We start from the raw sequence: 13,829 nt of genomic DNA on the forward strand, positions 1-13,829 counted from the left end.
CTTGCTCCACTCGATGGATTGTGTGTTTAAGGCGTTCAGCCTCACCGGGTTGCCTCCAAACACGTCTCCAACGATTGTCTTGTTGAAGGCATATGCGACACTCATCGATGAACAGAACGTGATGCCACTCCTGAGTGGTCCATTCTGCATTTTGCTGGGCCCATCTGTACCGCGCTGCATGGTGTCGTGATTTGCAAAGATGGACCTCGCCATGGACGTCGGGAGTGAAGTTGCGCATCATGTAACCTACCGCGCACAGTTTGAGTCGTAACACGACGTCATGTAGCTGCACGAAAAGCATTATTCAACATGCTGGCGTTGCTGTCTGAGTTACTCTGAGCCAAAATCCGTAGGTAGTGGTCATCCACTGCAGTAGTAGCTCTTCGGAGGCCTGAACGAGGCATGTCATCGACAGATCCTGTCTCTCTGTATCTCCTCCATGTCCGAACAATATCGTTTTGGCTCACTCCGAGACGCCTGGTCGCTTCCCTAGTAGAGAGCTCTTTCCTGGCACAAAGTAACAATGCGGACGCGATCGAATTGTGGTATTAACCGTCTAGGCATGGCTGAGCTACAGAAAACACGAGCCGTGTACCTCCTTTCTGGTGGAATGACTGGAACTGATCGGCTGTCGGACCCCCTCCGTCTAATAGGCGCTGATCATGCATGGTTGTTTACATCTTTGTGCGGGTTCAGTGATACCTCTGAACAGTCAGACGGACTGTGTCTGTGATACAATCTCCACAATCAGCGTCTGTATTCAGGATTTCTGGGAAACGGCGTGACGAAAAACTTTTTTTGTTGTATGTGTATAATTTATAAAGATGGATGTTGTTCTCACATCATGAAGTTTTAAATGGATATATGTCAACCTTGAATAAACTATTACTGCTGTCCGTAGTTGTTGTTCGTAATACCTTTTTCAGTGACGTTGTAATGTCGTTCTGTAGTTACATTACATTATATTAATACTTGTTTCAAAGACCATGAATAGGACGTTTCGTAATGATGTGGAACATGTCAGTTTAACTAAGTTTTCTTTACAAAAGATAATTTTTTTTACAGTCGCTACTTCATATCTAAAAATTCTTCTATTCAGTAGAAGGAGTTGTCATTCAAAAATTCTTTTAATTTGTTTTTAAATGTTGGTTGGCTATCTGTCAGACTTTTTTAAATATTATTTGACATAATTCATCCCTTTCTGTGCCAAAGTCAGATATAACCCTTTCTTCTATGGTTGTAGCTATGCACTTCGCTGTTATTTTTGAATTGGGACAGGTTGTTAATATTAAATTTCATAAGTGAATAAGTGAATGTGTGTATTGCGAAGGTGCCGTGAGTATCCCAAGTTCCTTAAATAAAATTCTGCAATGTGACCTAGGTTAGGCTCCAGTTATTATTCTCATTACACACTTTGGTGCAATGAATACTTTTTCTCTTAACGATGAATTACCCTAAAATACAATGCCATATAAAATCAGTAGGCTAATTTACTAATATGTTTATCCCCAAAATTTGCTGTAAAGCTAATAGCATAAGTAGCTGAACGTAACCGTTTCAGCAGATCATCAATGTATTTCTTCCAACTCAATTTCTCATCAGTGCACAGACCCAGAAATTTCGAATATTCTGCCTTAGCAACAGACTTCTGCTTTCTCAAAATTTAGTGAGAGTCCATTTACAGAAAACCATCCAATAATTTTCTGAAAGATATTTTTCAGAATTTCCTCAGCTGTTGCCTGTGATTACTATGCTTGTATCATCAATAAAAAGAACTAGCTTTGCATTTTCAGGCATGGGCGCAGCTCGTGGTCTAGTGGCTACAATTGCTGCCTCTGGATCACGCGGTCCCGGGTGGGGATTTTCTCTGCCTGGGGCTGGGTGTTTGTGTTGTCCTCATCATTTCATCATCATTATCCGTGGCAGTGGCTAGACTGGACTGTGTAAAAATTGGGACTTTGAACGGGCGCTGATGACCGCACAAACCAAACATCATCATTTTCAGGAATATATAGTGGCAAGTCATTAACATATATTAAGAACAATAAGGGACCCAACACTCTACCCTATGGGACACTATTCTTGAGACCTCACCAGTCAGAGGACTCTGCTGATTTTTGCAGACTACCTTTACTGTTAATTTCAACCTTCTGCATTCTTCCAGTTAAATTTGAATTAAACCATTTGTGTACCGTCTCACTCAAACCACAATACTTAAGCTTGTCCAGAAGAATTTCATGATTCAGACAGTCAAATGCCTTTGAGAGATCACAGAATATCCAAACTGGTGATGTTCGGTTATTCAGAGCATTTAATATTTGATCAATGAAAGCATATATAGCATATTTTGTTGTAAGCCTTTCTGAAAACCAAACTGACATCATTTTTACAAGTATGTGATGCTACTCTCAATACATTACTTTTGCAAGAATTTTGGATAAAACTGTCAGAAGTGAGACTGAGTGGCAGTTGTTAGCGTCAGACTCATCCCCTTTTTATGCATGGTTTAACAGTAGCATATATCTGGAAAATACCCTGTTTGAGTGAGCTACTACATATGTGGCTGAGAATTAAACGTATCTGTTGGGAACACGCTTTTAGTACTCTGTTGGAAATGCCGTCAATTCCATGTGAGCTTTTACTTTCGAGTAAATTTATTATATTGCCTTTTCCATATACTGCCTTGCATTTTCTAGTGAACAGCTAGATCCTATTTTCTTACTTAAGAAACGATTATTAAATTGTTGATGAACTCCTGATAATAGTCATGTCCTAAATGAATGGTACAATATTATCTGTTTGGAGATAATTTGTTTCAAGTTTCCAGTTTTTATCAGCTGTGGAACCTTATTTCAAATTCCTAACCAGGAGTAATAGGATCCTATAATTATAACTACCACATTTTATTTCTAACTGTGATGATGGCGTTAGCCGAAATGTGTCAATTGGGCAAGAAATTCAGTAAACTTCTGATTAAACAGAACGTTGATTATAGATAGAAGACTACTGCTTGCGATACGAAGGAATGTAGTATCAAACCCCTGTCAGATCTGTTACGATTGTGTCCTATCAACACCCCGTTAATTTCGTTTTTATCTTTATTGCTGTCTCGTATTTATCTGATGCTGACAAGAAGATGGATCAGTTGATCGACAGTTCGTAGTCATTGTTCGGTACTTCATTGAGCAACACACAGCAATGATAAGATTTTTCCGTCTGTTCGCTGCGCGACTTATTTACTGACCACGTGGCGTTCTTCTGACACCAGAGATTTCGTTTCCCTTATCTAGCTAATAAAGGTGGATGGGGAACGTGGAGCGGAGGGAGGGAAGCTGTGCACAGCACACGTGTACTCTAACAATCTTGTCGAGGATATTTGCAAGAAAGTCTGGCGTCAGCGGTGTCCAGCACCATTTATAGATGTTTACTGTTTTACACTGTTCGTCAATAGGGAAACGAATGCTTATGAGAAGGCCATCAGAAATCAGTTGTTGTGCACCCTATAACTTGTTATTACTGATATTACTGCCCTGTAAAAATTTGTTTCATTGAGGGTCGGGTAGTAAAAACTGTAAAGGCCTTATACCAACCTAAGACTGGTTACTTACTACTAGGTGGTGACATTCTTGTGTACTGGTTTCATGTATCAAGATATTGTGTCACATTGAACGCCGTGGTCAATTTTTAGTTTTAATTCAACAAAGTAGGAAATGCGGTATTTTCAGTGAATAGACGCACTATTGTCGTAATGGAACCAATAATCCGGGCTGAAAATGGTTTACTACAAGCGCCGAAACCGGAAATCACCAAAACTTGTGCTGGGATCCTGAGGGTGAATGAGTGATCCCCTTACATTAGTGGCCAAAAGTCAAGCATCATGAAGAAATGAGAGCAGTTTTTGCTGAACAGGATGTCAAAAAGCTAAAGAAAACTGTAAGACTTCATCGCATTCATCGTACAGCAGAGTCTAAAACATGTAATAAAACAAGTAATGAAACTGAAGCGTAAAAAATGGAATATCTCTTCTACAGCAAAAAAACAATTTACTGTATGTATGGACAATCTTAGCCGTGAGTTATTACACTAAACAGCGACATGTTAAGCGGTCGATGAAATGGTTCAAGAGGTATTGGAGACTTGTCCAACTCTCTGTATGAAGGAAGCATGGATGGTCTGGGGAACCCAGGCTGCAATCGTTATTCCCGCAGGCATGAGCTGCTGTGTGCCGCCATGTGCACAAAATTGTTCAATAGACGACGACAGAGCCTTGCGCTGCGTCAAGTTGAAAACGCAGATTATTATTTTTTTTATCTCAACTTTACTTGTTGAAATCTGCATCTGGAAAGGGGTTAATATTCAGGCGGACGTAAAAATATGTTTGTAAAAGTTTTCTAATACATGTTTTGTAGCTGTGTTGCAGACTTCATAATATCGATATACAGTACGAACATGTTCGAGAATCGCTGCGGTGCGCTACAACCTGTCATTCCCGCACTCCAGAAAGGTTACAGCCTACTGTCGTAGCTGACCGTTTAGAATGCAGCCGACGGCCTTTAAATTGCTACTGCACATTTGTCAGAATTAATGGTTCCGAGTATTTCTTCTGTGGTGTAGATAGGCAGTACCGTTTCAACTGAACGAGAAGTGAATTCGGGTCATGAAGGGATGGTCTTGGCGTACGCTGGTTATCGAGAGCGAGCTACTGTGCTGTGAGTCGTTATTACAAGAGACTCCCGACTATATCTGTGGGTTCGAGGCTCTTGCCAAGATAAATTATGGGAGGATCTGGTTGATAAGTTAGGATTCTTCTAATAGTACGTGTTACCTGTTTGCAGGAAGATTGTGATGACCTAAACCCACAGGAAAAATAATTATCAAATTAAGAACTGTGAAGTCATCCAAATTCTAGTTGGAAAACCACACTCTTTGTTATACTTCTCAATTGGTCACGATCCCACTTTGTTCATGAACTGAAAACTCTAATATTCACGAGAAACTCCTCTGAAATTAGCCTGAACCGACAAAATTGTGTATATATTCTCTGAAACTTCAAAGGAATTAGAAAAAGTGACCAAATTTCGTGAATCACACACAATACTGTTAACAATCGCATGAACACTGGGTGGTTTCACCATACAGCTACCCACTTATGAGTGTAACCAGTGTCTCTTAATACTACGTCTCGTAGCAATACAACATCAAAAAACTTTTATTACTGGGTAAAGAGTCACTACGTGATTTGACAGCTGACATTTATAATTACCGCTCCCGTCAGGAAAAGCACCAATACGGGAATAGCAGCTTTTACATTATTGGTCAGAACGGAAGCAATTATAGCAGTCGCCGTAATTTCGCGCGAAGCCATATTTCGCGACAAAATACTCTTATTAGTTACTGTCATATATCTAGCCTCATAACAATACATAAAACTACATAAAATAACTACAATAATTTTGACATGCAAGGAGAATTAGTCCTAATGAGAGGAAGAAGTTTATATTTACTGGTGTTTCAACAATGACTACCAGGCAACTTTTCATTCACTGATTGTAATTTTATTTTCGTTAGCAGAAAGAAAACAAACTAAACAAAGAATTTAATTAAACAGTCCGTAATTCGTATACTTTTAATAGAGAAAGAAATTTTCTAGGTCAGGAGGTAGCGTTCAGCGAAATCCCTTAACGTTTTGTTGCATACGAAGCGTTGCGTTAGGCAGCACGATGTCGGCGGGTTACGGTGATGAGAGCAGGATACAGACAGTTCCTCTGGTTAATCTTCTCCGACGAAACGCAAATAAAGTTCCGGCACAACTGTATCATTAACTCCGTGGTGATTAACAAACCACAAGACGCCAGTATGCGAACGTTGTTGACATGTCCTCTCTTTCAAACTACATGACGTAGACATCACTCGTTTTTACACTTTATGCACTGTCCGTGACGCTATCGTCCATAATTACACGGTTCATCACATTCATATAGTCTTAGTCACAAATACACAGTTCATAGAATTGTTCATGTATGTGAAGCACACCGTAAACAATGTCCACTCTGTTCTCGCATTGCAAACTTCAACAACGTCACTGAAAGCCATTTATATTGCACAGTTAACTAGTCTTCACTTTCATGGCTTGATAGAATGTAATTTCTCTGCCTCGTGATGGCTGGGTGTTGTGTGATGTCCTTAGGTTAGTTAGGTTTAAGTCGTTCTAAGTTCTAGGGGACTGATAACCAAAGATGTTAAGTCCCATAGTGCTCAGAGCCGTTTGAACCGTTTTGATAGAATGTGATATACAACAGTTCCACCACCCAAAACCAATACCAGCACAGTTCATTCGAATAAAGGCACAGTTCGTGTCGGCCACAACAAAGTAATGTTAGCGACACTTTCACAGTCCGGTTTATTTGCTCTTAAACTTCGCTGACGATGGCATTACATACCGCAGTGGTAAAGAGTATTAACAGTCTGATAGTTCGGTATCACTGTCCATACAATTACGTATGCTTTTCATGGAACACAGTACATTTTTCCCGCGCACGCTTCACAGACACGCCATCCACCATCCCCTCTACTACGCAACAACCTTTCAACTCGCTGTCCCCTGTCTATAGATGTTATATCGTTATCGTAAATTACACAAACCTGTATAAATGTTATTGATTGCATTTTTCACAGTTAATAATATTACAAAAGAGAACTTTAGAAACTTTACCACAGGTACAAAGCAAGATACATATTTATTCATTGGCAAGCGAAATAATCACAATTACAGCTTTACATTTAAAAACTACAGTAGAATGTTACATAATCACAATTATAAACGCCCATATGAACAAAAGAAAAACAATAGAAATCCAAAGAAAATCACGAAAATACATTTTATATGCCTAATTAGCAATGCCTTCACAAGATCTTTGGTCTCGAATTAGTTCGCCGAGATTGCGGTTATTTATTGATATGGAAGAATATTAATAGGATGTATTAATAGGCTGTCATGGATAAGACTTGATGACTGTGGTTGCCATTTTTGAGTGATGACGGCAGACTGGGATCCGTACTTTTCCGTGGTATAAAGCTAGGGGCTCTGTACGCACCCTCAGAGGGAACTGAGTTGTGGCTGTTTTGTATAAAGCTAGGGGCTCTGTACGCACCCTCAGAGGGAACTGAGTTGTCGCTGTTTTGTTGCGTGGCGCATTTTTAGAGGCTAGAGTTGGCGCTGATTATTAATTGTGTAATGGTAGATTTTGGCCTTGAGCTAAGTTATGAAGCAAGATCGTTTTATTTATGACGAGGAAACTAGTATTCGAAGACGGAAGCTTTTTCGTTTCTACAGTGACGATTGCGGGTGCTTCGGTGAAGGTCTGCCCTGACTTAGATAAAGAGAGACCACGAATATTAAATGAACCATTATAAAAAGACAGATGTACATCAAAGCTACTGCTCAAAAATTAGTTATGTTGAGTGACCATTTCAGCAAGGAATTTTAGCGGGCCGTGTGACGCCAACACCAGAAGAGGCTCTAATTTTGATCTGAGTTTTTGTTTGTATGGATTAAAGTAATGGTGGTACCTAAACTGTTTGTCCTTTTCTGTTGGTGATTACTGTCCGTCAATGGGGGCGTATATTTTTTGCTGGCACTCGTACACCTACGATGAACTGGTTGAACTAAAATTTTAAATAAAAAAGAGGCAAAATAAAGCCACGATAATCAAAACGACAATTAGTTCTCGGCTTATGATTTAAAATAAGTTACGCTTGAACGATCTATTTTATGAAACCAACACAAATACTGTTAAGAAAAAAACGAATTCTGAAAGTGCTATCAAGTGAAGCAAAGATACTGAATATTCGCAGGATAGTCGTATCTTCGATAAAATGGACCCTAAAGGTTCAGTTATGTTACGACTATCTGGTCTGAAAGAAAGAGATAATTACTATTAAAAGAGATTAAGAGGTACAGATCCATATATTCTGTTTAAATATTTAATATTACAAACTAAGTGCGTACGCAAAGGCCAAAAAATCAAAGGAAATCAGATTTTTTTTCATAAAAGCAAAATAAAAGGAAGCCGGTACACGTAGCGAATCATATCGTTGACTTGGCTTGTAGTTTAAATTCCGATTCCGTGTTTAACATACTCGTATGGAATAATAGAGCATAATTTACGCTGGACTGAACTCACAGAAGTAAGAAAAAGCAATTTTTGCTTCTGAAATTGAGTGCTGTGTCTGAGAGAAAGGTTTTATTTTCAGTGTCCATCTCTGTATCAGTTTTGAATGTGATTAATCTGAATGGATTTTCTGTGATATATTGATATGAATCTGTGATAAATAATTCGCGCAGTGCCAAAAACTTTAAAGGTATTTAAGTTCCTTACCACAGTTAAATAAACTCCAGTAAACGGGAAACAGTACTGTTAAATAGATAATTTATACCTGATGACATTTCCGTAGTCAAATAGTTGTGATAATTTCTGAGTATTATTATCTCTTCTCTTGAAATTCGTGAATACGTATGAGCATTCCTTTACGATCTATGGAATCTTTCTAATCCCGGCAATATAGAAAGTCAGTTGCGTTAGTCATAAACAGTGTTTATACGTGCAGCAACTTCCAAGCGCTCTAGTATCTTTATTCAGGTACTTGCCACGTTTCGGGGGAGACCTCCAAGCAAACATACCGAGTGCACTTCAGCCTTCTATCTTGAACTCGCTGCTGGGGTCCGTTACCAGCCTAGCGTTGGAGATTTCAATGGCGACCGTCACAACCCGGGAAAACAGTAACAAAATGTTCGCCCGTTGCCACTGAGTTGATTTAGTCTCCATAACATTATATGGAAGGTATCATCCACCGTAAGGTGCGTTATTTAAAAATTTATACATTGCCGAGATACGCCTCTATTGTCAGTATTCCAAAACCAAAGTAGGGTTCCGGCATATAATGGACGTAATATATACATCTTATACAATTAAATTCCTCCGCCGATTTTGTCCTTCTGGTGGTGGTGGTGGTGGTTAGTGTTTAACGACCCGTCGACAACGAGAGCATTAGAGACGGAGCGCAAGCTCGAGTTAGGGAAGGATTGAGAAGGAAATCGGCCGTGCCCTTTCAAAGGAACCATCCCGGCATTTGCCTGAAACGATTTAGGGAAATCACGGAAAACCTAAATCAGGATGGCCGGAGACGGGATTGAAACGTCGTCATCCCGAATGCGAGTCCAGTGTGCTAACTACTGCGCCACCTCGCTCGGTTTTTCCTTCTGTATGTATTGGCTAATCTCAGGAACTAGTGTAGGGAGTATGGTATGATTTTCACTAACACACAGACTGATTTATGAGGAAGATTTGTGTATGATATTTATAATTATGACGCGTTTGTAATACATCTGTTGTTGTCTGATCCGCACGTAATTTGGTATTTGGAGTGACATCTCTTGGCAACGATAGAAGCTAGGAACTGGTCAGCTACACAAGAGGCAGTGTCTGGCGGGAAAAGCAATAAAGTGAATAAATGGGAGGAAAGCTTGAGTAGAATCTGTTCATAATGGAAATTAAAGTCCCCAGCTACGTTTTTCTCTCTGTGTTTAAAGGCTAATATCAGGAACTACTGCAGCGATTTTGATCCTACTTTCCCTAATACATGGACAGACTAACGACGAAGGCTTGTGTAAGTAATTTATTACCGACACGCCGGATAAGTCGTCCAGCCGTAGACACTTAAGTGCTACCCTTGAAAAGTCTGGACGGGTCACTAGTAGTAACTAATTCCTCCCTTCAGCACAAGTTACGAACTTATAATTTCGTTCCAAACTACACTCCTGGAAATTGAAATAGGAACACCGTGAATTCATTGTCCCAGGAAGGGGAAACTTTATTGATACATTCCTGGGGTCAGATACATCACATGATCACACTGACAGAACCACAGGCACATAGACACAGGCAACAGAGCATGCACAATGTCGGCACTAGTACAGTGTATATCCACCTTTCGCAGCAATGCAGGCTGCTATTCTCCCATGGAGACGATCGTAGAGATGCTGGATGTAGTCCTGTGGAACGGCTTGCCATGCCATTTCCACCTGGCGCCTCAGTTGGACCAGCGTTCGTGCTGGACGTGAAGACCGCGTGAGACGACGCTTCATCCAGTCCCAAACATGCTCAATGGGGGACAGATCCGGAGATCTTGCTGGCCAGGGTAGTTGACTTACACCTGCTAGAGCACGTTGGGTGGCACAGGATACATGCGGACGTGCATTGTCCTGTTGGAACAGCAAGTTCCCTTGCCGGTCTAGGAATGGTAGAACGATGGGTTCGATGACGGTTTGGATGTACCGTGCACTATTCAGTGTCTCCTCGACGATCACCAGAGGTGTACGGCCAGTGTAGGAGATCGCTCCCCACACCATGAAGCCGGGTGTCGGCCCTGTGTGCCTCGGTCGTATGCAGTCCTGATTGTGGCGCTCACCTGCACGGCGCCAAACACGCATACGACCATCATTGGCACCAAGGCAGAAGCGACTCTCATCGCTGAAAACGACACGTCTCCATTCGTCCCTGCATTCACGCCTGTCGCGACACCACTGGAGGCGGGCTGCACGATGTTGGGGCGTGAGCGGAAGACGGCCTAACGGCGTGCGGGACCGTAGCCCAGCTTCATGGAGATGGTTGCGAATGGTCCTCGCCGATACCCCAGGAGCAACAGTGTCCCTAATTTGCTGGAAAGTGGCGGTGCGGTCCCCTACGGCACTGCGTAGGATCCTACGGTCTTGGCGTGCATCCGTGGGTCGCTGCGGTCCGGTCCCAGGTCGACGGGCACGTGCACCTTCCGCCGACCACTGGCGACAACATCGATGTACTGTGGAGACCTCACGCCCCACGTGTTGAGCAATTCGGCGATACGTCCACCCGGCCTCCCGCATGCCCACTATACGCCCTCGCTCAAAGTCCGTCAACTGCACATACGGTTCACGTCCACGCTGTCGCGGCATGCTACCAGTGTTAAAGACTGCGATGGAGCTCCGTATGCCACGGCAAACTGGCTGACACTGACGGCGGCGGTGCACAAATGCTGCGCAGCTAGCGCCATTCGACGGCCAACACCGCGGTTTCTGGTGTGTCCGCTGTGCCGTGCGTGTGATCATTGTTTGTACAGCCCTATCGCAGTGTCCGGAGCAAGTATGGTGGGTCTGACACATCGGTGTCAATGTGTTCATTTTTCCATTTCCAGGAGTGTATTATTGGTCACGCGCATGGGACTAATCTATATATTTCACCCAAACGCGTCGTAAGACGGAAGATACCTTCCGCAACGCAGAGTGAGGAATAAATAACTCAGCAACAAAGGTCGAACATTGTATTATTAGTTGAAGAGTTCTATAGCCACCTCTGTACATTGATCCAGTTGGCACGACTGTGGCGGCATAAAGGCCAAAATTCCTGCGGCAGCAGGTCTGGAGACCTCTATGATCAGGCCACAAGGAGATTTACCAGCGAGAAAAATATTTACCAGAGCAGCCCGAGTCAGGCGGTCGCTGTCATCGACGGAGAAGAAGTCTGGTCTAAATTCACATCAATCAAGTATTACGAAATGTTGCAGAACTTCCTCTGCACTCTTGAGTGTTCTGCGTATTCATCCGCGTAACACCCCCCCCCCCCCCCCCCCCCCCCTGGGCCGCCCACTCACACACACGAAACTAAACTCATCGATTAAATGCTTTGGCTACGAATTCCCTCAAAACGATAGACGAATATGCAAGTCTGTGAAGAGCACATTTCCTCACCCCTTCATGTTCCAATCTCGATGACAATGACTGGAACAAAAGGGTATTAGCTCTGTTGGGGGCAGTATGTACGCTACAGGCCATCAGGCAACCAGACTCAATGCTCTATCTGCTATACACACTCCATTGGGAAACACAAATTCGCAACCAGCAGCAAGCATTGTATACAGTTGTCTCGCGAAAATCATTGGGTTGCATATACATATATCCTGGTATATAGGTGCTACGGTGTTGTCACTTTTGGTCATTCTTGTACTGGCCTATGACGATCGTTCCATGTGTTGCGGAGTCATCCTCAAAGTCCTAAAGCTACACTTTGAGGCCATTGGAAGATGTTGATACTGTGGACTTGTGCTTCCTCCAAGGTTATCGAGGATCGAGAACTTGCTACCTGCTGACATGCCAGCAAGACAAACATTCGCTCTGGAATTTCTTGTTCGCTTGTGAAGCGAATGGCACGGAACATTTTGTGGACAGACTAAGTCCATTTCCATCTGCAAGGATTAAAAACCGGTTTTTCCCATCCGATGTGGTATGACCTATTAGTGGTGGATGACCTTACCTAACTAGTAATGTCACAGCTGCTGACTGTCGAACATGCAGTCATGCACATTTTACAGTACGGGCGGTGTCAAGTACAACTCGAACTATGGTCGTCTTATTGCGATTCATCTGTCATTTGTAGATGACTCCCTTTACGTTAGGACGCTTACAGCGCCATCTGTTGGTATAATTTCCATTCTGATTCAATTAGGTTTCCCCCTGCCTCAATAATAGACTATTTAAACTTGAAGTCATTCTGAGCAGTGGTTCTCTTTCTACATCGTTTTGAAATTAGGATTTTAATTAAGGACATCCTGTACGTTTGTACTCATCAACCCATCGTAAACTGCATGGCAGTACCGGGTTAGCCCTAAATAGTGTGGGTCCCTCACGTTTTATCAGTCTTATGTTGCCTTAAATAGTGTGGGTCCCACACGTTTTATCAGTCTTCTATGATTGCACGTACGAGTGTTTTGTAAGCAATCTCCTTTGTAGACCTACTGCATTTTGCCAGTATCCAACTCAGGAGACGCCTGCTTTACCTACAACTGAGACTATATGAACGTCTCATTTCACATCACTTGAAATTGTTACACTAGGTATTTGTATCAGTTTACTGATTCCAGTTATGACTCACTGATATTGTAGTTATTCGAGGATAGACTTTCGGGTTTGTGAAATGAAAAATTCTACATTTCTGAACAAATAAGACGAGCTGGAAATCTTTGTACGACTTTGAAATCTTATCAAGATCTCACTGAATATTTATCGCAGGTTTTTTCATATAGTACTTCATTTTTCATTAATTAACTGCAAAATGTCTGAGATCTCTACTGATAATATCTACCAGACCATAAAGTACAACATGAAGTCGAAGAATTCTAACGCCTCCTCTAGTTCAAATAGTTCAGATGGCTCTGAGCACTATGGGACTTAACTTCTGAGGTCATCAGTCCCCTAGAACTTAAAACTACTTAAACCTAACTAACCTAAGGACATCACACACATACATGCCCGCTTATCTCATTTCTAGTACTACTCATTACTTTCTCCTTTCTTCAGTATATTTTCATTCCACAGTTTGTAATCATTTGACTGTTCATTCCATTCAACAGGTCCTCAAACAATAGTTCAAGTATACAAGCCGAAGTCAGAAGTAGAAGAACAAAAGAAAGAGGAAGTATATTGAACGGGTGATTCAGTATGTACAGGCAGATGATAATTTAATAATCATAGTGGATTGGAATGCTGTGGTAGAGGAAGCAATGGAAAAAACAGTTACGGGAGAATGTGGGCTTGCTAGTTGTAATGAGAGAGAAAAAAAGGAAAATTGAGCTCTACAATAAATAACAGTTAGTAATAGCGAATAAACTGTTCAAAAATCACAAAAGGGGGAGGCATATTTGGAAAACGTCTTCAGACACAGGAATATTGCAGTTGGTCGAACAAAAAAATGGTTCAAATGGCTCTGAGCGCTATGGGACTTAACATCTTAGGTCATCAG

Source organism: Schistocerca gregaria, chromosome 2 (assembly GCF_023897955.1).
Source record: "Schistocerca gregaria isolate iqSchGreg1 chromosome 2, iqSchGreg1.2, whole genome shotgun sequence".
Classification (NCBI taxonomy): Eukaryota; Metazoa; Arthropoda; class Insecta; order Orthoptera; family Acrididae; genus Schistocerca; species Schistocerca gregaria.